The sequence below is a fragment of the Protopterus annectens genome, chromosome 2.part0, assembly GCF_019279795.1.
Source record: "Protopterus annectens isolate FY-2018-M chromosome 2.part0, PAN1.0, whole genome shotgun sequence".
Classification (NCBI taxonomy): domain Eukaryota; kingdom Metazoa; phylum Chordata; order Ceratodontiformes; family Protopteridae; genus Protopterus; species Protopterus annectens.
This window is the reverse complement of record NC_056728.1, coordinates 519,388,155-519,412,755: the sequence shown is the minus strand read 5'-3', so window position 1 is coordinate 519,412,755 and position 24,601 is coordinate 519,388,155. Positions and strand designations below refer to the sequence as shown.

Sequence of the window (24,601 nt, the reverse complement as noted above, 5' to 3'; positions counted from 1 at the left end):
TATAAATATATATATTTATTTATTTATTTATTTTTATTTATTTATTTTACATTTGTTGACCGGGCTAGTCTGGCTGGATACATGTCCATTTTCAGCAGAGGCCCGAGGAGAAAAGCTCCACTATATACTAGTAAACAACATTAAAACAGCCCAGTAAGAGACAAAATTATACGTATTTAAGGAACTATTTCAATATAGCATTGTAACAGTACAGAAGCACTTTAACAAAAGTAAAAAATACAGTGAGGATCCCTAATCCCATATTCTTTGCAGAAGTAGGAATACTAAGGAGGGTGGCCTAATGGTTAAGGTGTTTGCCTTAAAAACACAAGGTGCAGGGTTTGAGTCTCACAAGGGATAATTGGCTAAGCTTGCAAGGGCAATTAGCTTAGTACTAATCTATGAATCTAAAAGAGAAAAAATAATAACACGAGATTTTATACAATATTTACAGTGTTAACAATTGTGATAAACATTTTGTGCCAGGGCACTAGTTTTAAGAAACAGATATGCATAGCAGGGAGGAACATATAGGTTTAAATAAAAGGTGAGATGACAGGTTGCAGTAATATATCTAGTGTAAGGAGAAAGTGACTTTATAGGAAAAGTAGTATTCAAGTGGAAGCTAGGTAAGTTACGGGGGGGGGGGGTAGTACTCGTGAGAGAGACATATAGAAGAGTAATGGAGAGAACTGTAAAGAAAGTTGGATGCAGAGGTCAGTCTGGATTAGAGCAAGGGCATAGCCAGTGAGATTTGAAATAGTTCCTTAGTTGTTTCTTGAAAAGTTGTGATGAGCCTAAAGTAGTCAATTCTATGGGAAGTTTATTCCAGTAAGAGCCAACCACATTTGTGAACAAAGAGTCACCAGCTTTATTGTGTGATTTGAGAGTGGCTACTAGCAGTTTGTTAGCTGAGCGAAGGGAAGTAAGATTCCTGTAAGGGGCAACAAGGTTGTTAAGTATGGGTGTATTAGTAGGGTAATGGAGAATTTTATAGGTGATAACTAATTGATGTAGGAGAATAAGATTTTGAAGATCAAGCCATATACATATATATATATATATATATATATATATATATATATATATATATATATATATATACACACACATATACACACACACACACACACTCACACACACACACACACACACACACACACACATATATATATATATATATATCTACATATATATATATATATATATATATATATATATATACTCCCGTTCGATTCTCGGCTGGTGCGCCTTCTGTGTGGAGTCTGCATGTCCTCCCTGCGGTCGAGTGGCATTCGAAAGACATGCGTAGAATGGACGTGCCTTCGTTGAATGTTGGGCATCGAGCTGGCACCTCGGCACTCGTAAGAAATCTACTGCCAATCATTAGCGGACTGGAGGTCCGTTGTGGCGACCCCTAACCAGGAAAAGCTGAAAGAACAACAACATATATATATATATATATATATATATATATATATATATATATATACATAACCCAAAAACAAAACACTACCAGGTAGTACTAGCGAAAAACACCTTTTATTATCACTTTCATCCCAACAGGAACTTCTTCAGAACCATCTGGTGATATAGATATATATAAAGAAAGAGAGAAAGAAAGAGAGTTTCTGCATACATGTGAAGAGCACAGTCAATGTTACAGGCTGTTGCCCTTATGGCATGACTTTTGTAGTGGCAGGCATCTATATAGATGTCACTGTATTTAATGACGATGAGCACTACAGACATAAAGCTGCAGTAATCTGCATTGGTTGCATACCGTGCGTTGTGAGTAGGTGTTTCATTCTTTCCTTCTCTGTGGAGCTCCACTGCAGCGGTCCAGTATTCGTTTCTGTTACCTGCACTGTTAAATCACCTTAACTCTTAGCAGAGAAAAAAATTGTCTTTATTAATGGTTAAAATAAGTGATTATTCACTTCAAGACTTCTCTTCAGATACCCCTTACTGATCTAAAATGGGGTCCTACATAATTGAGCTCTATCACTATTGTCCTCTTGGGGAGTGATACTATGCAGGAACCATTAAACTTCTGTGTGTGTGTGTGTGTGTGTGTGTGTGTGTGTGTGTGTGTGTGTGTGTGTGTGTGTGTGTGTGTGTGTGTGTGTGTGTGTGTGTGTGTGTGTGTGTGTGTGTGTGTGTGTGTGTGTGTGTGTGTGTGTGTGTGTTTAAACAATCAGATTTTATTCCATATTTGTCAGTTTTCCCTAAGTTTTCAGAATGTTTCAGATTTTACCTCATATTTCCGTCCTGTCCCACCTTTTTTGATTTTCTAGTAAATCACTGAAGGCTATAGTTAGTCACTGATGTCTGCCATTAATGTTTCATACCTCTTTTTGCTCACAAAATGCATGATAATGCAAAAATAAAATTCTATCTGATATGGGGCCTTTGCCCCCCTCCCACACCATTATTATTTTTGGTTGTGTTCCTGATTTTTAACAAAAGAAGTTGAGAGCTATGTTTTATTAGACATTTCCAGAAATAATAAATAAAACTAAAATAATACTGGTTTCCAAATATATCTATGTAAGCAAGAGTAATTGCACACACATACATACACATACACCTGTCCGCACACACACAAACACATGTATAGAAACATATATTTCAATGATCCTGCATTTGCACGGGATATAGGACACTCAGTTGAAATTTAATGTATAGATCTCCATTTCACTGAAATCGAACACGTCTAAAAACAAACTCTTCCCCTAGAAACTCTCAGTGTGATGGGGTTTTACAGGTGCTGACGGTGTGTTGGGGTTGTACAGGTACTGACAGTGTGATGGGGTTGTAGAGGTGCTGACAGCGTGATGGAGTTGTATAAGTGCTGAAAGTGTGATGGAGTTGCACAGGCATGGAAAATGCATTGGGGTTGTACAGGCATTGACACTGTGTTGGGGTTGTACAGGCACTGATAGTGTGTCCTGCTTGTACAGGCACTGATAGTGTGATGGGGTTGTACAGGTGCTGACAGTGTAAAGGGGTTGTACAGGCTCTTACAGTGTGATGGGGATGTACAGGAGCTGACAGGGTATGGGGGTTGTACAGGTGCTGACAGTGTGTTGGTGTTGTACAGACGCTGACAGTGTGATAGGGTTGTACAGGTGCTGACAGTATGTTTGGGTTGTACAGGCAGTGACAACGTGATTGGGTTTTACAGGCAGTGACAGTGTGATGGGGTTGTACAGATGCTGACAGTGATGGGGTTGTATAGGTGCTGACAGAATGTTGGGGTTGTAAAGGCATTGACAATGTGATGGGGTTGTACAAGTGCTGTCAGTGTGTTGGGGTTGTGCAGGCGTGAACAGTGTGATGAGGTTGTATAGGTGCTGACAGTGTGTTGGGGTTGTACAGGTGCTGACAGTGTGATGGGGTTGTACAGGTGCTGTCAGTGTGTTGGGGTTGTACAGGTACTGACAGTGTGATGGGTTGTACAGGCAATGACAAGTGTGTTGAGGTTTTACAGGTGCTGGCAGTGTGATGGGGTTGTAGAGGTGTTGACAGTGTGTCAGAGTTGTACAGATGCTGACAATGTGATGGGGTTGTACAGATGCAAGCTTGATGGAGAATGTCATATATGGGATGTCTGTGCCACACGTAGTGTTGTGTGTTTTGATATCTCGCTGTTGCTTGTCTTTACTCTGATTGCTTTGGACTGTTGGTCTATGGTGTTTGGGGACAATCTTCAGGGTGTCCTGTTTTCCTTTTTGGCCCATCTTTTGCTGACATTGGAATTGTTATTTTACTTTGTCCTGGGGTATTAATCATTAATGCAGTTTGTAGCACTACCACTTTGTACATAACATGCATATCTATCTATCTATCTATATATATATATAATTTTTACTTCAAAAAGATTAATTACATATATCACATCTGAGGCTAGGACTGGTAAGAAACTAGTTGGCATGGAGAAGGGCAAGAAGACACTTGTGTGAACCTGGAGGCGGTAATATTTCTATTTTTCTTAATCTTTACGAACACTTACTGTGCTGACTCCTGCTGGCTCAAAAATGCAATCTTTCACGTCACACAGGATTTCTCACTGACAACTGCTGCAGTCTGATATTTCATTTTTTCACTTGCAGTGACCTGTGAGATTGTGTATTTAGGTACAGATTGCAGGAGCCAAACTCTACATCAGGGTGCAAACAGTGTCTCTGTATGTTTTGTACTTTGTCATTGCCATACCCAGGTTATAGATTCAGAGAGTGCCAGCAGATTGTATGCTAGCAGACAGAATATATATATATATATATATATATATATATATATATATATATATTTTTTTTTTTTTTTTTTTTGCTCAGTAATCATTATATTCTTGGATCTGGAAGCCTGCTGTGATTTACATGGTCTTAATAAGACGTGCATTTTCATTGGTTTTTGTATCAGTGACTTGGTTCTGTACACTTATTTGTAAACTGCATTGTCTAAGCATTCCCAATTTCCTACCTAAAAATGGAAAATGTTTGCTTATTGTACTTACCTTGTTAGCAATAAAACATTAAAAAAAAAAGTGGAGCAGTTTGTTACCATGTTAAGCTGGGATAACATAGTGGTCTTTTTGGTCCTTTACTGTGTAGTGTTCGTAGCAGGCATCATTAGGTATTTGGAGTACAAGGTGACTCTTTTTGTTAGGCCATTTAGAAGTGGGACTGTTGTTTAGGGATGGGTTGTTTAGTGGGGGTCCATGATAAATATTTCATGATCTTGCATTTTTTTATATAGAAACCACAGGAAAGACTGCTGGCTGAGAGAGGCAAGTTAGACAGGAGAAGCAGAAGACGATTTGAGTAGTTTTGATGAATCTATTCCTATCAATGTAGATGAGCACTTACCATGCTGGGGGTATAGCAGATGAATAGGCTAGCTAGAGGAATACAATGGCACTGTTGTTGTTGTTGTTACTACTGCAAAAAAACACCCGTAGTGGACAGAGCATGCAAAATATGTTGTGACATTCTGGAGACTCTTAACTAAAGGGATCATTAATTTGGGCAACAGCATACAGTGGGGAGCAGCACAGGTGGTAAAGACGATGGATTGACATAGCTTCAGAGGGAACCTGGCACCTCGCACTTGTGCCGCCTGACTTGAGAGATGTGATTGAGGTCATGTTTAGTATTACAGTGTGTGAGGTACAGAATGAATTGCATATTGATGATAATAGTCTAGGAACACAGAACTGTAACTGCACTCTGGAGAAGGTTTTTTAAGAATTTGTTGAGAAAACTTTTCAGAAGAGGCAGTGGCTGCATGGAATGTGCAGATGCAGTGGGTCATGGAGTGTTCTTTGAGATGGAGAAGTGTACTGGAAGAGAAGGATGTATAACAAGGTGGAATATCCATATCGAAACATAGCTGTAGCCTTGGGTATGATAGGCAAATGATTACATTATTTAAATTATACTTATTGCCTCATTTACTGACAGTTTTGTGTGTTTGTTATACTTCAGTCTAGAAGAAAAGAAAACAGACATATATTGAGTGCCAGACTAGTGTATCTGCAGCTAGAATTGGTGTTTATGAGTACAACTGAGGCTAAGGGAATGGTGATAGACACTAAAGATCGGAGAATGAATCCATGCATAGGAGTGGACGATTCAGTGCCCTGCAAATGAATGCAAGCACATGGATGGAGGATTCAGTGCCCTGGGAATGAATGGAGTCACAGGGATGGAGGCTTCAGTACATGGGAATGAATGCAGGCACATGGAAGGAGGATTTAGTGCCCTTGGAATGAATGCAGATACAGGGATGGAGGATTCTGTGCCTTGGGAATAGATTAGGTTAAGATGGCTGAGAAAGACCAAGACAGACCAGACATCTAGAATGAAAAGGAGTGACATTATGAAGTTTTGCTGGGTTTTAAATGTCTGGAGTGATGTGGACTGGGGGTAATCTGGTTAAACATCGTACTCTTAAGTGGCATCATGAATGTAAAAATCATTTCTGTCCTGTTATAAAATGTTCAAATGCCAGGTTGATAGACTGTAGGGGAAATGTACTGGATACTTAGATATGGACATATATTTTATTTAAACTGGCAGTATTTGTCATTAATTATAGTTAATAAATATGCTCAAGTTTGTAAGAACTTCTTTCAGAGAAAAAAAATGTAAGGCTATGATGTCATCGATGACATTGGTCCTTAGCAGAGTGCAATGCAAAAGTGTGCTCTGTGGATGCTCATCAGCTGTAGTACCAAGGGTTATGCTAAAGTGTGCTCTGTGGATGTTCTTTGGCACTGGTATTAGGGGTTATGCAAAAGTGTGCTCTGTGGATGTTCTTTGGCACTGGTATTAGGGGTTATGCAAAAGTGTGCTCTGTGGACGCTCTTCAGCAGTAGTACCAGGGCGGCTGTAGATCCAAGGGTTATGCAAAAGTGTGCTCTGTGGATGATCTTCAGCACTAGTATCAGGGGTTGCCTTCTTGAGCTGTGCACAGTTTTGCCTGTTGACTGCAGTGGCAAAGGGCTTGCCAAAGGGGTGGATTTGGCTTGACCAGCTTACATGTTTGGGATATCATCAAAATCTGCACCTTGGCTTTTGAAAGTGACTAGAATCAAAATTAATCTTAGAAATAAAGCCTGGGCCTCATGGCACTTTACTAAACTACCTCATGATCAAATTAAATGCAGGCAATGTAGGAATGAGGCTAAAAAATTTATACTATTAGACAAAAAACAATACTATTTCAATTTACAAACTGTAAATCAAAACAATCCACAAATGTTCTGGGCAGGGTTGAATAATCTAATACACCCTGGCCAAACTACTACCCCCATCCCAGCTGCCACTACTGATAAATCACCTGAAGAAGTCTTGGACAGCTTTAACAAATTTTTTACCGAAACAATTCAAGCCCTAACTAGCCAACTACCTCCTAGCTCCCCCAGTCCAAATAGTGCTACCCCTAGAAACCTACCCCTATTTAGCTTTCAACCTGTCGCCACATCATTTATCTGTACCCTAATCAGAAAACTTAAACCCACCACACTCTCAGCCGACCAACTTTCAGCTGAATACCTACAAAAATCAGCTGGTGACATTGCCTACCCGGTCTCAATACTTATATTAATCGAACCATATTAGAAGCAAAAATTCCTACTATCTGGAAAATATCCTATGTAATCCCTCTTCACAAAGGAGGCAGTTCTACTGAACTCTCCAACTATAGGCCTTTAGCAATACTCTCTCCTCTAGCAAAAATAATGGAAAAATGTATTCAGAAACAGTTGTACCAGCTTATCCAGAACCACCTCTTGGCAGATACCCAGCATGGTTTTTGACCTCACCATAGCACTACCAGCCCTACTAGTCTTTTCCAATACTATAAACCTTAACCGCAACAATAACTATATTTCTTCAGCTCTTTTTCTGGATCTTTCTAAAGCCTTCAGTATGGTTGACCACAAACTACTAAGCCAAACCCTGCAAACAATTTGTCTAGATCCTAAAACCATTCAATGGTTTCATTCCTACCTAAGTGGAAGACAACAGGCTGTGCTTTGGCAGAGCAAACTGTCCATCTTACTACCTAATACCCTAGGAGTAACACAAGGTTCTATACCAGGGCCCCTGTTATTCTCCATCTTCATCAATGACTTGAACACTGTTATACCTAAAGTCAGTTGAATCCAACATGCAGATGACTCTACTCTCATCTGCTCGGCAACATCCCCAACAGAGTTACAGTTATCTACCCAGACCGCCTTTACCATAATTGAAAACTGGCTTGCCAAACGACACCTGATACTGAACCCTAAAAAAACTAAAATGCTGTTATTCCTACCTACACAAAGGTCTAGTGCCATTAACATTACAATTAAAGCAAGGGATGGCAAAGTAATCTCCCCTGACTTATCAACTAAACTATTAGGTGTCATTATAGATAACAACTTAAAATTTGACCTGCAGGTTAATCAATTGATCAAAACCATCAATAAAAAACTAGGATCCCTGTACAGAATAAAAGCCTTCCTAACTCCTCCAGCCAAAGTTGTCATTGCTTGTTCCCACCTTCTCTCTACTCTTATGTACGCATCCCCTCTTCTCTGTAATGTTAGCAAGACTGTCCTGAACAAACTCTCTATCTGTTACAATCACATTGCCAGGTTCGCCTCAGGGCTGCCTTACAGGACACATCACTGTGTCAATCTAATCCAGCTGGGATGGCTGGAACTACCCAGTCTAATCGTATATAACCAACTGGTTATGGTCCACAAAATTATATATAACCCTGAAAATACCCCTGCACTCAAAAATCTGGTCACCCTATATAATAATCCTAGACCGCTGCGATCTGCAAACAGACTCCTTATCCAGATAAGTAAATCTAATAACTTAGCCAGTGACTCTCTCTTCACAAACTCTGTAGGTAGATCATGGAACTCTATTCCATCTGATATCACCTTACTCTCTTCACTAGGTCAGTTTAAAACTAGGCTCAAACACTACCTGGGATCAAACTGGTCATGCTACTGTATCAAGCCGGGTTAAATATTTCTCTGGAAAGTGCACTGACGAATGCAGCTATCATGTACTGCAACTTTCACACTCACATATTGAAAAAATGTACCTGAGGAACTATTATTATCTTTGTCCATCGAGTCTATGTATATATATTATATGTAATGTGTATTGTCTGCCTCTAATGACTGTTAAGTTTGATTTTTTTGCAATCTGTAACATGAGACATGTAATTAGATTTTTGACATGCAATTGATTTTTTTATACCTTGGAGCTTTTCTCCCAGGGCCTCCGCTGAAAATGGACATATATCCAGTCAGACTTTTCTGGTCAACAAATGTAAAATAAAAATAAAAATAAAATATGTGTCCCACTAGGATGTTTACTAGTGGATGCCAAAGGTAAATACCATCAGCTCCTACTTTTACACTGAGAAACATCCATAGCAGCCGTACATGTGGTTGTACATCTGTGTCACACCAGTTACATCACTGTGTATTATCGACCCACAAGCAGCACTTGAAGCATTATTATAATAGCTGTCCTCCCAGTCACAGTATGGCAGTACTTTTCTTTGCCACTAGAACTGTAAATCCCTCTCTTCTTCTTTTTCTTTAGGGTGAAGTGGGTACAGTGCCAGTTTGCTGGTGCTGCATACATATAATCACCCAGTATATGACCAGCTTGTTTCCCCAGAGGATGTAATTAAGAGGCATTATGATGCATGGCTTTTGTACTGCAAGAGTGAGGTTATGTTCTTTAAACTTCACCGAGCTCCCTCCGCCACATAGTAAAGAAGGTTTGTAGGAACTGGAATGCAGGCCTTTTGTGCATATTCTCATTGTAACCTTTTTCTAGTATGGCCTGTCCCTTTTTAACGTAAAGCTGCCAACTTCACCCTCAGTGTACTAGGGGGTTGTATTGCAACAGATTTTAGTCTCTTTCGAAAAAAGTGTGCCAAAGTGTTGCTAATCATACCTTGCTTTGTCCGTTTCTCCCTCTCTGTCTTAGTAAGGCCATCTGGTAACCTTGTCGCTCAAGAACCTAAGTTACTGGCTTGTGCTGTCGCTATTATTGGAGATCCATCCAGAAGCATCTGAGAACAGAAATTGATAGAGTAGCTACTACTGTCAAACACACACATCTTTTTATCATAATTTGTTTTAGAAACAACCCTACCAATCCACCATGTAAAAAGAGCTGCCTTAAAATAAGGATTTGCATATATATGTTTTCTGTCAATCACCAGGAATGCAAATACTTTTGCAGATCTTGAAACAAATAGCATATGTATGTTGATATATCACATGGGCTACTGAATTTGAACATAGTGTAATTTTATTTCTGAGCAAAAGAGGCACTCTAGAGTTAAATGAAAAAAAGAAACAGGAAATGTAAAATTGTGCTTTTTATGGGTCCAGAATTGCAGGCAGCATTTCACATTTGAGAAAGAAGTGTAATAATATTCTTTCAATTTGTCTCATATGCACATTGGCATTTTTATCTATCCAGTACAAGGCCTTACATTCATAGCCTCATTATCATGATGTAGCAACCTCAGTGTGCCTGTTTAATACTGCTAAGACTCCTACTGGTTTCTAAGATATCGACTGTTCTATGTGTAGAGTCTGCTTTATTATTCTTTCTTATTGCAGACAGCGTATGTATTAGAGAGCGCTAAGGTTCTGAGAGCAGTGCTTTACCTGTTACAGAAGCTGGTTTTCTGTAAGAAAACAGCAGATGCTGCAGAAGTGTAACTAATTGTAGTACGGGACTTGCTTGTGCAGAAATGCAAATGGAGCCCCATGTGGGCTGCTGTGCCTTTATGGATGTGTTCATAGAAGGTACCAGAGCCGTCAGTCACTTTTCTGATGATGAAGAAAAGTGAAGAAGACCTTGACAAGCATCTTCTGCAGCATTTGTTGCCATGGTTAAATGCTTGGAAGACTTTTCCTTTTTCATTTTTTAACACATTTTGCTTCATATAAAGAAATTTCATTTCTGAACTGCTTTTTAATATTCCTTTCCTTAACGCCCAGGATGAGAAGTTTGTTGGTAACTGGCAACTGTACTTTTGGGTTTGTAGAATTTTTTTAGACCAAAGATGTCACTGGAAATCAAGTACATGTAGCCAATAAGTCAACTACATAGCTTCCAGTAAACATGAAAGTTGTCGTTCCTTTCTTTTTCTTGCAGTGGATGATAAATGACCTTGTAGTAGGAAATGCTCAATTACTGAATGCTCTGCTTTAGGATAAACCCACTCTCTCAGCAGTGTCTGGCATGCCTTGCCTTCTTCAGATAAATCATGTCATTAATATAGAAACATAACATAAGCCAGATAGCCTGGGTCACTAAAGTAAAATTTACAGTTTAAAGCTTTGTAAAAATAATTTCAAATAGAAAAGTTTATAGCTTGCCCTTAGAATAAATGCAAACCATCACATCCACCTGGAAGAATGATTCTTTTATCACAGAAGTCTGTTTTCAAGAACATATTACAGGTAACTCACAAAAATCATCATATTTAACTATAATGCTCAAAGTGCATTTTTGTCATTTGAATAATTAGTTATGTGTTGGGACTGGTACTCTGTCAGGTACTTCACTTGCTCTTCTGGACCCCAGTTCACACAATAAAATTGCCTGTGTCATCTCACTGCACATCACAGCCACTTAAGAATACAAGACAGCCAAATTGCTTGCTTCTGATGTCAGTGGTGCCAGTGAAACCATAACACTGCATATATTATCCCACAAGGCTGTAGAGCTTTACTTGGCAGTTCCACAGCATGGTAGAGCTATACATGGTGGTTCCACAGCTTGATAGAGCTACACTTGGCAGTTCCATAGCGTGGCAGAGCTACACATGGTAGGTATCAGGTTAATTGAGTTGAAATACTCATCTAGGAAAAGAGGAAAAGGGAAACTCATCAGAATTAAAATACAATGATTTTATTAAAATGTGTCATTCTTTATCTTTTCACTTTTCATTATCTGGTTTACATATTTATTTCTGAAAAAAAAGAACAAGATCTCTGCCAACAATCTAGATAGTCATTGGATCACAAATTCCTTCTAAATGTTAACAGTACTTAAGTGCATGCATTCTGGAGCTCACAGAAATTATTGACACACAGCTTAGCTCCCCTGTTGCAATAACAGTGAGCCAACTGAAACTATTATTTCTTCAGATAATTAGGTGTCTGGCTGGATCAAAACCTAACCTTTCAGTGCAACATTCAAATTACAAAGATCAAAATGAATACACTTTCTTCTGGTCCACGAACATTTCCTACTTCCAACCGTCAAAAGGAAGAATGGCTATAGGAAAAGCTGGCCAACTGATCTCTGTGGCATACCCTACAGATAATGTTGTTGTGGCATGAGGCTGTTGGAGTAATAGGTAATTCACTTAGGGAATTCAACACAACTTTGTTATATGAGTTAACACACCTTGTTAAGCTGCCTCATTAATTGTTCATGAGAGCTCATTTGGAGCTGCCTTTATAAATATTTGGTTGTGCTGACAATCAGATTCTGTACTGATTTGTAGTGCTCACTTGCAGTCAGAAAGCATTTCTGCCAGTCTGCCGTTCACTGAATAACGACTAACACAGTTTTGCGAATGGCATCATGCACTGTGGTGTTCTTGGTAACTGTGAAGTCCTGAATGGGGTTGTGCTATTTTACCAGACCTTTCAGAATGTAAAGTACCAGCACCTACTGAACTTTTAGCTTAGGGTTTTGTCTCTGACTGCACCAATCTAGTCTCGGGTTGAAGTAGTTGTCCTTCTCTTAGAGTATCAGCCACAGAAGGTGGGAATGTGTGCAGAGAGAGTGGCTTACACACTAACCGATAATAGGGAAAGTATTTAAGCTACAGACTCTTTAGGAATGAAACATGGTAAATACTCATAGCGCAGTGACCTGCAAGCATGACTGTATACAGAAGTATGTAAGGATGAGAGACCACTTTCTTAGAGGAAAGAATATGTATGCAGAAAGCTCTGTCGTTCCTCAGAGTTGTGACTGGTGGCTCTGTCCCTGACATCATCTGGCATCAGGAGCACCAGAATCATTGTCTGGGGGACAGTGGGTAGCAGGACCATTAAACATCCTGGACGAGGCTAAATCGTAGAAAGACCCAGGTGATAACTATAAAAGTATAAATAATTTATTGTCATACATTTCTTTGTAACAGTAAGGTATTATCAAGTGTCTGTTGTACATATGTGTACACAGGTTTCCATATCCCTAGTGTATAGTACAGTATCAGCCTTCATTCCCAGTTGACACAGGATTTGTTTTCTGCAGAGTGTGCTTTTTTGCATGTAGATTATGTGACAGTACTGATGGAAGAAACTGACATGTCTGTTAAAAAAGCGGAAATATGAAATGTATAATATGCGTCAGCAGATAAGGACTGCCCACCTATTCTTACCTTTACACTGTTTCATGAATAATATGTCACTGTACTGTAATTTTCATGTCGTCCAAGTCTTGCTTTTTTCAAAGTTAGCCTTATGTTTGTTTTCATGCGATGTAGAACTTTCCCTTCAACTTGGAATCTGCCAGCTTTAGTGAGACACTAGTTCGAGCATCTACAACCCTCTGTCTAAAACATACTTCCTCATTTCCTCATAGGAAATCCTAGTTCTCTGTGTTTTCAAAGTCTGCCATGTTATACTTACTGTTATAGTAAGTTTATTTACGCAGCTGTACTTTTGTCACCTAGTGGCAATTAGTTATGTTTATTTGGGCGGTTTTACATTAAACATCGCATTACGCTAATGGTGCTCCTGATGCTCATTATCACAGGGATTCAGTATTCAGCTTTAAAGTTCTGATTATGCCTTTTGCACTTCTTTGTTTTTTGATAACATTTTATGATTTATGGATTCTGCTTTTTTACGTCTATTTCTGTTTCGTTACAGGTACAGAATAATGAAAACCATGAAGACTTGCTTCTCCAAATATAAACTAAGGCTTTAAGATTAACAAAAAAGGAAAATAACGAATTTCAAGAAAATCTGTATCCGCTACCGAACAATAAGTTGTGACTGTAAGGGTAAGTAAAACATCAAAGACTGTGAAAAAACAAAAATGGTACTGAGCACCACTTCTGCCTTGTTTGCAGACTGATTAAAACTGTGTTTTTTGTATTTTACACAAGGGAATGGCAGATTTGTGAAGACAAAATGAGTAACAGTCAATTGTAATTACTTAAAACTCTATTAAAGGAAATACTTGCTGCAGTCTCATTCCATCATTTTTTGCAGACTGGATTGTATAACAAAAGAATAAAATGGGCAAAACTTGTCAAACAGGGATCGGTTTTAGACAGTTAATAATAAAAGTATGTTTCAAAGTCCTAGTATCCATCATGGCCTTTTGGTTTTTATTGCTCTTTATGATAAGGCAAGCAATGTTTTCTTCTCTGAAGGCTGCATTTCTTGTTCTTTTAAGTAGTTAAACAGTCAAGTTCCATAAATATGCATGTCTACTGCAAAGCGAGATCAGCGTCGTAAGCCCTGCTGGAATGTCACATCTGTTTATTAGGAACATTGTATACTGTTACGGTTATTGTTTCAGTGGCCTTATGGTACATTGCACATAAAGCAGTTAATTAGTGCAATCCACTTCAAGGTCAGCAGGGGCAGTATACCAAGTTACACCTTGCATTATCTCAACATACTTGTCGATGTTTAATATTTGCACATGTCATGGGGTCTGACAGTGTCAGAAATTTCTCCTTAGTAAGTGTCTGTTGTAAGTATTTACATGTTGAGTCCACACTCACACTTGATGCTTTGCATATAGTTGCCTTAAAGTCTAAGAGCAGTGTACTCAGCATTTTGGGAACTCTAAGCCCACTTTTATAGCAGGTTTCATCTCCCTGTACCCCCAACACTCCAGATAGTGCATAGAGAGTTAGTCTTTCTGAAAAAAAAGACATTAACAAAAACATATAATCTAAGGAAATAAAACCATGATAAACATGCCAGACCTTATTTAATTTCTAGCAAATCATATTGCATAAAATAAATATACTGAAAACTGTACCATTTTGCATTCATGGTAAGTGACTGGCTATACCCCTAAGAGCTCATGTGATATACTTTTTAGATCTCCATTTCGTAAAGTATATTATAGATGACATTTAAGCAACATCTCATTCTTTCTGTCATATTAAAATGTTTAATTTCATTTTATACTGAAATTTTAGATAAAAATTATTTTCTCATTGCTGAACTGCAGACTGCCACTGAATGTTTAAGGTATGAATGCTTTGTTTCCTGAAACACTAAAAATCTAAGCGTTTATATTATTAGCAAATATTTAAAAAAAAACATTTCTAATGTCATTGACTGGGACATTAGAATTGCCCTTAACAAACATGTGATGTACACTGAAGTTGTATTTTTGCTTTTCTAGTTGGCGGTACGATGAGGAAGGGTCCTGCGATGCAGAGCATGGGGAGGTGGGGAGGATATATATATATATATATATATATATATATATATATATATATATATCACCTTGTTTTTCATTTTTCTGTTCCCTGATTCATGCATTTTAAATCATATGGAAGAATTCAAATGCAGTAGTCTCAACATTCTGACATTTCTTGTTGTGATGCATTTAAAGAGGCGTTTTCCCTAGCTGTGTATGTATTTTTTTTTCTTTTTATGCTTTAGCATACTGCTTTTGGTCTTTCTAGTCTAGCTTCAGATTTCACCTGTGGTTGTGTCTCTTGGCAAACTGTTACGGTATGTGATATTGAGGCAGAGCTTTGTCAGAACTGTACAAGAATGCTGAAAGAAATACCCGTCTTTCTCATTTCTTTGCTGCATGTTAGTGAGGCATGCATTGGGGTCAGCTGGAACAGCCCTCACCCCAATATGGGTCTATATCAGAAACTCAAATGGTTAAAAGAGTGAATGCTCTTTGATCAGGCTATACATATCCAACGCACTAAATAGCAAAGACATGGAACAGCGATTTTTTTCCCAGGGGAAAAAAAAATCACTGGGCTGTTTTCAGGGGTTTGCCATTTCCTTCACTGTGGTGTGATCTCAGAATTGGTATACTTAAGTAGGGGAGGTGTGGGGGGCACAAACCTCCACAATGGGGAGGGGGTGAAACCCTCCACTTTATGTTGTGTTTGCATTTTTATTTATTTATTTATTTATTTTTGTGGAGCAGCAATTTTTTTTTCCTTGAGAAAACAATTCACTGTTCCGTGTCTTTGCTATTTAGTACATTCGATATTTACAGCTCGATCAAAGAGCGTTTGCTCTTATCAGCTTTCGAGCTTGTAATATAGACCCCATGTATATAGTGATATTTATTATATATGTATTGAAACCCATGTGATGCCCCTGCACTGGCCTAGTAATCAAGGAGCCTCAATCCTCACCACTAGCACCAGTGAGGGACATACACATTGGGAGGATGACAAGTATACACACGCAGTACTGTACAATTTCCCTTAAGAGCTCACAGTCAGTCTGGGGCAGGTTTCTCCCTCTTTCTCCAGATCCCCAATAAAACTCCCCACTGGCACAGCTTTAGGGTTAAGATCTCAGCCAAGTGGTCAAGCCAAAACCCCCAGCAAACTCTCTGTCCAACCAGTGCTTCGTGTCCCTGCCCAAGTAGCCAATACACACACACACACACACACACACACACACACACACACACACACACACACACACACACACACACACACACACACACACACACACACACACACACACACTTTGATATTTGATTTATACACAAACACACACCTGGGAAAGGCTAGTACAGGCTCACTAGCTATGCCCTCCTCAGCCCAGACCACAAGGTAGCCAGCACTGTCACCAGAACCCCTTATCAGCTACTTTAAAGCCCTTTTCAAAGGTTGACCAATCTTACTGTGTAATGTTACTATTTTTCAAATTGTTAAGTGTGACCAAGACTTGAAGGCTATTTAGGAGTGGCCTGTACAGTGTCACCAAATACATATGCAAGTATTCTAAGAGCTTAAATATATCTAAACAAACCAGCCACTATGAAAAGGTTTAAATATATTTAATAAATAATAATAAAAGAACAAAACAATACTCAATAACTAAATACAGTGACTGCAGAGTTCAGAATCACAAGGGATTTGTTAAAACAATATTGCAGGACAGTCTTACATGAATACAGAAAACATCTAAACTAATCTTTACTATATTCCTATCTATCTCTATAAGAAATACTATACCTAAATAACTTACTTACAGAGCAAGGCAAATACAGATGAGAAGTGCTGAAGATGGATTTTTTCAGGTCCAAAGACAAGATACAAAATGCCAAAATCTGTGAGAGAGTTCCCAAATTAATATCAAAACATTACTGCTGGGTAAGCTGGATGACATCACTATTTGTCATCTGCCTCCAGTTCCCAGGCTAAACAAATACCAACATAATTTAACAGTTCTCTGTGAAAAATACTTATCTCTCAGAAGTTTGCCTAGAACTGGAAGTCGTAAAACAATTACCACTTTTACATTTGGAACCTAATAATTATTATTTTTTTCCAGACAATAGGAAATCCTCTAGCTATAGACATTGTGTCTACTTGCTGTGCTGCAACCCAATCATAAAATTCTTTGCTTTTCAACTTTTCTCGAGGGTTTGCAAGTTAACTCTATATTCTAGCTGTACTATCAAAACATACACGTACAAAGGTATATACATTTCTGTTCTTTTCCAGTAGGGTACACTGTGGTTACATTCTTGAAGCTCAGCATAGAACATACAGTTCAACACACACTTCTGCACCAGTAGTTTAATATACACATAACAATCAGTTCTCTTACATTTGTAAGACAAGTATATGAATCATATTAATATTCACAAATGAAATATGATTATTTACAAAATTCCAGATAGCTGGGCTGGCAGTGTCACATTTCTATATAAATCATATTAATATTTTCAAGTAACATATAATTATTTACAAAATTCCAGCTAGCTGGGCTGGCAGTATTTCGGTTGGTCACAGCCCGACTGAGAGAAATGGGTCTCTCACCAGTAGCATGTATAAATGAAGACTGCAAACAGGTATCTTGTTAAATGACAGGTAGTACTGAAAACTAGGAAGATCATTTGCATTCCCCTCCCAACCACACATAAACACTCAGAGCAAAGCTCTTTGTTATCTGCACTTCACTGGCTTTGCCAAGCAGAAGATATGTACTGCCAGTTTAGTGACAGTGAAAGGTTGTTTCTATGTTCCTTGGAAAGCTGTAACCAGCAGCATCAGTTACAGGTTATTGCTGCTGATATAACTTCACTGAGGTATGAATTCACAAACAGAGCCTTGTAATGTCAGCAGAAGGACTAAGTGTTGGTTTTGAAGTTCCTCTGCCAACATAGAGGTGCACTTAATGAGGAAGGTAGCAATGCTGTTTTTTCAGGTAAGATAGCTAAGGAAGTGAGATGAAAACTATTGTTATCATGCAGAGCTGTTTTTCCAACAGCAGTGGATTGCATACTTGCACTGCTGAGCAGATTTCTAGCAATACTTCTCTTTTTGTGAAAATAGCCATTAGTTTCTTTTTGGTCTTGATCTATTGCAGACTCAGTACATCTTTTTTCTATATATGATGTTTCTCATTGGTGAAAACAGAGACATGTCTCCTTTCTTTCCTCTGTCCTTTGTCATGGCTTTGCTTACTGTCTCCCCCAATACTTGTGGAAGTCACTGTGTCCCCCAATACTTGTGGATGTCTTGGATTATCTTTCACATTAGCTACAACATTCCTGTCTAATACCATATACATTTGCAGTCAGATTAGCAAGTTAAAAAGTTGGGAGGGCAAGAGCTTCCCACATCATATTTTAACTACCTGCAGTCTGTATTACACCTCACCCATCTTTAATGGTTTCTTCCTGCTGTAGCTATAGGGTGCATTGAGTTGAGGTTTCCAGGATTAGGGTTCCCCATGTAACTGTACTGTTAACTTCATCCAAGAATACATCTGAGAGTAGGAGAAAACTAATAGGATTTTTGTTACCAGGAATCGACAGTTTGGTAAACAAATAAGATATTGTGATTGTATAAAGTGGCGAACACAAAATCTGGTGCAGCATGTGGCAAAAGAGGTATCTGAAATGATAGACTGGTCCACAAACATTTTGCTGTACAAGATGGATAAAAGGGTCTGTATTACCTCATTGAAAGCTGATGAGAGTGAATGGTCTATATTACCTTATCAAAAGCTGATGAGAGCGAATGCTCTTTGATCGACCCGTAAATGTCTAATGCACTAAACAGCGAAGACATGGTACAGTGATTTTTTTTTCTAGGGAAAAAAAATCGCTGGGCCATTTTCTGGAGTTTGCCATTTCCTCCACTGTGGTGCAATCTCAGAGTTGGTTATGTTGTGTTTGCATTTATTTTTATTTTTTTTTTTGTGGAACAGCGATTTTTTCCCGGGGGGAAAAAATCTTTGTTCTATGTCTTCGCTATTTAGTACTTTCATTATCTAGGGGTCGATCAAAGTGCTTTTATCAGTTTTCGATAAGGTAATATAGACCCGGATAAAACTACAGCAACAGATTTAACTAAGGTACTTTTTCTGCAATCAAGTTTAACATCTGCCCTTATGCAAAATGAAGAAAGCAGTCTGAACAATAGAGAGATGGTTAAATGTATACACTAAGCACACAATCTGTATGCCATTTTTGTATTCTAATATAAATGTGGAAGTAAATAAATATGTCAAATACCAGTTATGGCACAGATTATAGTGCACTCATTTTTTAAAAAGAGATATAAAAACAACTAATAAGTTGTTTATAGAGCAAATACAGTGACTTCCTTGATACCTTTTTTCAGTTTACATTCTATGTGCAACCAAATGGTCTACAGGGAAAATGCTGAATAAAAATGAAATACATCAGCGATTAGTGAAATAAAGTTCATAGATACACTGAATGGAATGGATTTTTATTATTTTTTCAGTAAGATGGTGTAAATATTTTGTGATAACATCAAGCTACTAACCCAAGTAATAACTACAATGCATTCCAAGCAACCAGAAAAAGAAAAGCTTCACCCTCTATGTCCTTCATCACCAGACATCACTTAGTTCACTAAATGTAGCCTGGCTTTGACTTCTCATTTCTTGCTGTCTCTTTGATCTAAGCACCACCCATTTCCTTAAAATCTTGTCTATCAACTTTTTTGTCAAAACTGTCATATGCAATTTATTTATCTATGTATTTATTTATTGCTGTTTGCTTGTTTGTTTGTTTGCTAGTGACTATTTTCAGAAAATACTAGATTCACATGGTAATAGCAAGATACTTTGCACTCCACAATCAGTAAATACAGTGCATATAAGACATACTAGTACAGGATAAGCAGTTTATTGATTTATTCTTGTGTTTGCTGGGGCAGTGCAATGATTGCCATGGACTAATTTCAGGTATGATCCAGATGAATATAATCATAAAATAATTCAGAAGCAAGAAAAAGTAGAAAACAGTATTATAAAGCAAATGTAAACAAGTACATGGTCACATGAATATGGTAGCAATGCTAATGGTAGCAAGGTACATTTAGTAAGGTACAATATAAAAATGAAAAAGGGAGCTAGAGATTCACTTAAAGTGAACATGGATAAAAATATGTGTAAAGAAGAGTCATATTCCTGTTCTGTTCTTCTGTTCATGTCATGCACCATAAGAAGCATTACATGTTCATCATTCCCTCTACTTAATAGTCCTTAGGCCACATGGGTTGTTTCCTGCCCAGGTGCCCTGTAAAAAATGACAGGCCATCTTCAAGAAGCTCTGCCCTCCCCCTTCAGTCTGACTGCTCTTTGGCTAATCCCATGTAGGGAAGTCAATAGTAAATGTAAAGCTTTCTTCAGTACTTTCTTGCCCTCTCAAGAAGAAGCATCTCTAGGTCTTCTCAGGAGCAGCAGTCAGTTTAGAGTTTATTTTCTGGCAGTTATGTCCCTGCTGAGGAACCCCTCCACTCAGAAACCATTGCCCTTTTAAAGAAAATAGCAATTTAGCTGTTTTATTTACCCCCTTTAAGAAACCTGATATTTTTTCACAGCATTGGAAGTTTCCTGTCAGGAACCGCTAATTTGGACTTATAGTGTTTATGTTAGTATTTAGGGCAAATTTTGTGAAGAATTGTGTACTGCTTTTGTAAACACTGAATTCTGTGGGACAGAAAAGTTTACAGAGGAACAGACAGGAAATTTTCTGTCGGTCTAATGGGACCATCTTCTCTGGGTTTGGGAGACACTCTGAGAGATTCTGCTCAGGGTAACCAGGACAAGAGACCATTAGACTGGGCAGACATCTTCCCTTCAAGTCAGTCCTCTTCTGCTGGAACTGCTATTAAGAAAAAAAAGTTATTACTATTAAAAAATATGATTTCCTTATCTTGGCTAGACAGGAATTATAGGCAGTAAATCCTCGCATGCAAAAACCTTTACAATTGGGCATTCACTGTCATATTATTCCTGAGGAAACAGGGTGCAGTGATTCTAATTTGGCCAGAGGGCTTCTTCTTCTGCATATTTCAAAGCCAAACTCTCTGATTATAAAGAAAATTTTAATTGCTATATTTCTGTGGCAGAATTTTTATTTAATTAGACCATTGCCAGGATGAACGTGGTATTTTTATGGGAATGAATAGATGTTCTCCCTGAACTGAGGAAGTATTATGATAGGTTAAAAATTGATATACGTCATTCCACTTCAATCCTGAACTGAGGAAGTATTATGATATGTTAAAAATTGATATACGTCATTTCACTTCAATCATTCTTATACTGCCAGTCCTGGACTATCTATTGAATGCTGCCTATAGTCATTCTGATATACATTCATGAGTCCCTAAAAAGTATAAGGTACCTCAGGCTAATAAACTTCTTTTCTCTCACCTTAGGTCAGACCCTGCTGCCATTTCCACAAGCATAAGTGTTGACATTTGTGCTATGTTATACGCACAGTTTTAGGGAATTAGCTTCCATTCTTCCTGCAGAAGAAGGCCCTTTCTTGAACTAGACTGTTTCTACCCTTTCTCATGTATCTAAACATGCTTTGAAGAGTGTGTATGATTGTGCAGATACTGCTGCAGTGTTGAGAAGATTTGCTTGTCTACATAACAAAAAGCTTGCTAACGAGGTAAATGCTGAAGTCTTGGATTCAGCTTTAGACAAGGAGGTATTGCTGGGATCTTCTGTTACCCAGGTTCTCAAGCAAAATTATGAAAGAGAGAAATTCATTCAAGGAGTTTCCCAAGTACTCAATACAAATCTTATAGGCCACCCTCTTACACTAAAAAGTAAAATAATCAAAGCCAGTCTTTTTTCAGAAAACAAAATGTAAAAAAGAGATGGCCAGTGGGGAGCAACAATAAAAACAGGATTCTTTTCAGTAAAAGGGACAGACTAACAGTGCAGAATGACTATGCAGGCATTCCTTACCCTCTTCCTTCTCCCCTGCCAATATCTCTTCATATATTTCCCAAAACATAGCCTTCAGCATTCTGCTTTGTCAAGAGATCACTTTGGACTCCTGGGTGTTAGAAGTAGTGCAGGAGAGCTATAGATGGCATTGGAAACCTCCTTTCAGAGGAATACCTTGCCACCTTTCAAAACAAACAGGATATTTTCCTCAAGTTCTTCAGTTTTACACACCCAGGAAGTCATAGAAGCAGGGCCTTCAACTCAAAAGGCAACGACTTCTATTCCAGCATATTTCTGACACCAAAGAAAGAGGCCTGTTGGAGACCAACACTAGATCTTTTACATCTAAATCTTTAAGTGACAGTTCTAAAGTTCAAAATGTTAACCTTACAGAACCTCTTTCCTCTCATTCCTCACATGAGTTACTTGGTAACTCTATACATTTAAGATCCTTCACTTACTACCATATTACCATAGCCATAAGCTTCTGGAAATTTCTAAGATTCTCTGTTTCTGGGTCGCATTATCAGTCCTCTTTCTTACCTTTTGTTTTATCTACACCTCCAAGAGTGTTCATAAAACGCTATCCTCAGTTTTAGCATATTGCAGACTGAATGGCATTCACATCTTTCCCTATTTAGATGACTCACTTATCTTTGCAGAGTCTTTATGCAAATGTCAAAAGGCATTAACATGGGGTTATATCTATTTAGATCAATATAGGCTTCCAGATGAAAATTGCAAAACCTTCCTTGACTCATTCTCACAGCATTGTGTTTTCTGGGATGCCTTATAGATTCTTCTTTTCATAAGGCCTTTTTAATACAAGTCAAGTGGATGTTTAGCTGGAATTTTTCCTAATTTTTTCAATTAGTCTAAGACTTTTCCAAGAGAATTCCTCTGGATCCTAGGGTTTGTGGCGTCTATGATTCTCATGATACCTCTTGCTAGATTACACATGGGGAAGATACAGTGGTTTCCAAAAAAAAACACATGAACCCAGAATCTGCAGTCTGTGTAGCATCATGTTCCAGTTTGTGTCTTTATAAAAAGGGAGCTGCTTTGCTGAAAACAACAAATTCAGCTGGATCCATGTCTACCCCTCTGCTCAAATCCCAATCCAATTTATCACACTAGACACATCAGATTTTGCTTGGGGAGCAGTTTCCTGAGGGGTAAAAGGGCAGGGTTTATGGACTCCCTCAGACAAACCAAAGATTGCCCGTTTAAAAGAGATGTTGGCTGTGATACATGCCCTGGACTCTCTTTATCACATTTGTTCACCAGGACCTCTCCGAGTGATTATAGACAATATCACAGTCATGTGGTACATAAACAAGCAGGGCGGTACAAGGTCATACACCCTATGGCTTGGGATTTACCTTTTCTTCATTCCTTAACCATCTAAGTATCTTACATTCCGACAGAGCAAAACATGTTGGTATACAAGTTGAGCAGGACCACGACAGGCCATCACAAATGGAAATTGAATGAGGTGTTCTTCCAGGAATTAATCCAGTTGTAAGGAATATCTCATATCAAGCTGTTCACCTCCTTTCAAAACAGTCAAGCTAGATATGTTTTGTTCCAGTGCTCCCTGCAAGCAAGCCTGGTAAACAGATGCAGTGTCCTTCTCTTGAAAAGGAATGTTCCTTTATGCATTTCCATGCTTTCCACTGATTTCCAGGGTAGTTCTGAAGATTCAAAAGGGTACTCAAAAATAATTTTGGTGATCCCCTTTTGGCACGGGCAACGTTGGTTCTCTCTTCTCATAGATTTGGGCAAAGACTGTTACCACAAACTTTGTCTCAGACTGTTTCTACTCCCACAAGATGAGGGAAATTTCATACATCCCAATATCAATTAACTTCAACTGACTGCCTGGATGATTCAGTTTTAATAGATTTAGGGTACTTATTTCATAAGAATGTGCAGCAGGCAGTATATTAGTCAAGAATATCTGCTAATAGAGAATGCTATGTTGGTGCCTAGCCAATGACTAAGTCTCATCAAGGATTTTATACCACTGCTGCTCAAATATTTATATGAGTTACTTTCCTCTGGCTTCGCTTATTCCTCTGTAAAGGTTCACCTTATGACCATTTCAGCATGTCTGCCCATGGATTCTCCTCTTTCTTCTCTGTTTATTGTCAAATAGTTCCACCTGAGACCTCTTCGTAAACTGGTTGTTCCTTCTTGGGATCTTAACTGTGTGCTGGAGAAATTGACTGTGTCACCTTTTGAATCTGCCTTTAAGTCCATTTTAAGGTTCTTGATTTGGAAAACTGTACTCATCATTGCTCTGATATCTACAAGAAGAGTAGCTGAGTTGCAAGCTTTCATGGTCGGTGTACCCTATCTGATTTTCCATAGGGATAAGGTAACTTTGAAAACAAATCTATCATTTGTGCCCAAAATGGTTTCAGAGTTTACTTTGAATCAAGCAATAAATATCCCATCCCAGTTTTCTACCCAGAGCCTAAAAAACAGGGAGGGCAGATATAATGAACTTTCTGTCTCATCTACAGCAAGTGAGAGATACAGGGATATGTCTCTGATGCACAGTATGCGAGTGTGTGTGTGTGTGTGTGTGTGTGTGTGTGTGTGTGTGTGTGTGTGTGTGTG

The 24,601-nt window shown here is 38.4% G+C and overlaps 1 protein-coding gene across 14 annotated transcripts in view; it reads left to right on the top strand.

Annotated features, from left to right (window-relative positions):
- ADGRL3 (adhesion G protein-coupled receptor L3) overlaps positions 1 to 24,601 on the top strand; it is a 3,684,852-nt gene that overhangs the window by 447,269 nt on the left and 3,212,982 nt on the right. For all 14 annotated transcript variants that reach the window (XM_044060915.1, XM_044060918.1, XM_044060917.1 and 11 more), the window contains exon 2: positions 13,439 to 13,572. The gene's annotated coding sequence lies outside the window, so the exon portion shown is untranslated. The remainder of the gene's footprint in view (positions 1 to 13,438; positions 13,573 to 24,601) is intronic.